Source organism: Octodon degus, unplaced genomic scaffold, assembly GCF_000260255.1.
Source record: "Octodon degus isolate 3935 unplaced genomic scaffold, OctDeg1.0 scaffold00028, whole genome shotgun sequence".
Taxonomy (NCBI): Eukaryota; Metazoa; Chordata; class Mammalia; order Rodentia; family Octodontidae; genus Octodon; species Octodon degus.
Genome location: NW_004524604.1, coordinates 13493658 through 13497420, shown reverse-complemented (window position 1 = coordinate 13497420; position 3763 = coordinate 13493658).

Below are 3763 nucleotides of genomic sequence, written 5' to 3'. Positions count from 1 at the left end.
AATGTCATGCAAAAAATTTGTGAGCAATAAATATCTTAGGTGCGTTGGTTATACATTGGAAAAAGGTAGAGAGAGTGAATAAATGAAAAGTAAACAATGATGCAACCAGTAAATTAGTGTTACAATCTTTTTAAGATTCTTAGTCCCATGTTATAGCTGCATCATCAGGTTCTCATGTACAAATAATAGAATCTGCTGTCGTTAGTTTAGACCAAGAAGAAATTTTTAAAAGTACTTTATCTCACAGAATTTCAAAAAGTAACTGAGAGCCACATTCTTTGTTTCTCTTGATAGAAACAAAGCCTTAACACATTGCAGATACATGCAGAGAAAATGCCACTGGTACCCTCCAGCTGCTGAGCACTTGTAGACTCATGGATAACTTAAAAACTTTGTTAATGTCACTGCCTGAAGAGATGGACCTAAGTTTTACCTAGATTTTATATTATTTACATATGTACCTTCCTCACATTCACTGTAAATACCTCTTCTTTGAGAGTCTATTGCTTGTGAAATGTCAAGCATGTTTAATAAGGCATATAATAGCTCTAGTCATTCATCAATGGTCACAGAGTCACATTTAGGTATAACTTTAAAGGTGTCATAGAACTTACATTTATTGTTCTGAATAAACATTAGTCTCATGAAAAGTGATGTACTCTGGTAAAGTCTTGTAATGATCCACTAGCTAGAAACACTGTCATTAGCCATGATGAAAGTGTCTGTCGATTTCCATGTCAATGCACATTGCCCGCATGACAATACTCCACAGAAATGGGAATTTACCCTCCATGGCTTTATATGTCTCAACATGCACTCAACCAGACCAAGAGCATGCCAAGCGCTTGTTGGCTCTCAGTGCTGACTTTGCAAAGGGGTGGACCGAGATAGATGACAATTCAAGTTAAAGATGAGTGCAGTGGACTTTAAGCAGTATTACTTGTCAGTCACTGAATGGGAAAAAAATGTGACAAAAAATGACCTTCAATGGAAGAATCAAATAATTTAACTTTAATATCATTGGTCTTAGAAAAAAATCCTGACTTAGTTTTCCTTTTATGATTATCTGATACAAATTCATTGTTGCTCACTGCAGCAAAATAAGGTAAATATATTTGCTAGTCTTACTCAAAGTGAAAGCTAAAGAAAAAAAAGAACTTGAAATAACAAAATGAGCATGGAAGTGGCATTCTCATAAAACATTTAGCTTCTACAGAGATTCAGTTTTATCAGATCTAATATACAGAAACTGAAATATGCCATGTAGTGGTTGCGTTATATTTTTGTTCTGTAAAATATTTTATGCATTCTCTGCAGAAATAATGCAGGCATTATACCAGTCATTTAACAGATAAGAAAACTCATTAAAAAACCAAATTAAGAAATTCAACTAAAAGGCATAGAAAAACAATTGAAATGTCCTATGCTACAGTTATAATTTTCTATGAATTGGATGGTAGTGGTGGTGGCATAAATTGATGAAAACTGTGAAATTATAATTTATACAGAGCTACAATAGCAATATTGAAGAAAGCAAGCTAAATTTTAATATCAGATTAAATCTTCCAGATCCAAAATGTACACTAGATATTGTAGAATTGAAAGAAACTATTTTGGAGAAAAAAGAAACTGGGATTGGAAAGGAAAAAAAGAAAGAAAAGTGATATAATAGTTAAGATAATTATACAACTAATTTTACTTCATTCACTTAAAAAATGTTTATACTAATACAGCTAGAGAAATTAAATGCTTGTATTTTATACTCCAAGGAACTAATTTAAAGACAACAGTACTCAATGTATTAATCACTATAACTCTATTTTTTGCTTTGAAATTTAGTTTCAATTTTTTCTCTTTAAAATAAATTTAAAACCCTTTTCTTTACAAAATCATAAATTCTATGAGTCTTAAAAGATCTATTTATGGCTATATATTGTATTCATTTATCAAACAGTCTGAAGCATTTCAATCATTTGCAATTGTTCATGATAACATTAATCTGTAACAAAACAAGGGAAGCCTGAGTCTCTGGTATATTTGAGAATTGGAACCAATATCAATTAGAGTTGTAAGTAACAAAAATAAACATATCTTATTAAGAACATTTCTATTTTGGAAAAGAGTAGCTGAAACAGCATCTTTGCTATCACAATATGACTTGTTATTCTGCTGTCAGTGTCATCACATAGCGAGTGCACTTATGCAATAAGTATGCTAACAGATCAGTTATCTAAAATAAGCTACAAGAAAATCTGCCCATCTCCATTCTATGTTTGTCAAGTGGAGAAAGTAAAGCTATAAATAACAAATTCTAGGAGGTGAAAATAAACCTATCTTTTTTTTTTTAATTTAAAGGGGACTCAGAGCTGGAAGGAGGGAGAGGGACTGAAGAAAAGGTATTGAAATGTGTTACATACATGCACTATCTCTCTACAAAGAATATTATCATCATGCAATAAAAATATGTAATATTTAAAAAGTGAAAATTGGAAAAAAGAAAAATAACTCTAATAGGAAAGTTAGTATAATTTCATGTAATTCATGTTCAGGTTGTCAGCTTAATTTAATTATCCATTTAATAGCTAAAGATAAAAGAACATACGATGAGCATGAATGTTATATCTGCATTATATATTTTATCTATGACATTTCTCATAGGAATTAAATTTTAAAATAATGTGAAATGTAGATATCTATGAAAATGAATTAATCAAAAATCTAGTATTAAAACAATATATATTCTATTATCAATTTTTACTTGAAAACATGCATGGGCCATCAGCCCAGCAGCCAAGCAGTGGGGTTCAGTCACAAGCCTATTTTGGCAGGTCACAGCCAGAAGCAGCTGCTTAGGCCAGCAGCCAGACCCAAGCCATGCCCAGATGCTTGAGTTCAAATTTGAAAATACTATGCAGTGAGCTATGATGTACTGCTAGGGCGAGCAGGAACCAGGCTGAGACAAAGACAAAGCTGAGGGATTCTCTATGCATGGAAATGACAGGGTTTAAGTTGAGTGAACCATTCTGCCTGGAAGACTCCAGGTAAATAAAGGGGTGGGGACCGAACCAGAACTCAGGATAACTATATAAATACAAATTCAGAATTTTCAATCTGCTCTGTTATATAGCTATAATGTTTGTTCCTATGATTTAAAGAACAAAAGGATTAGTTACAAAAGTTTGTCGAATTTTACATTTCACTACCTGTTATTAGTATTGGTAATTGTACTACTGTAATATAGTATACCATATCCACCTTACCACATGTTCTTCTTTGGTTAATAATATTGGGAGGAGTTTGGATAATAGCCTCACCAGAGCGCTATACCCAAAGACGGTATAAATATCTCACTCTCAATCAATAGAGAAGGAAAAAAATCTAAGGACACAAACAAAACGAATCCAGGCATGATGGACGATGCCTGTTATCCTAGTGCTGCGGAGGCTGACACAGGAGGATCAGAACAGGTCTGAGCTTCATAGGAGACCCTGTAGCAAATACACTAAAAAATTAAAAAGGCTTAAAAAAAAGAATATCTGACACAGGAGAGATATATAAAGAACAGACCCTTTGCAGAGAGGTTCTGATTGCAGTGATACACCTACCTGCTACCAAACTTTCAAAAAAAAAAAAAAAAGTATCACAGAAACCAAAATAAATAATTTTTTCTGAAACAGAAAATTACAAAAAGAAGGAACAAGATGCAATTTCAGGCCTCAAGCCCACTGAGAACAAACCCAACAGGCATCAGCATAGAAGAAAT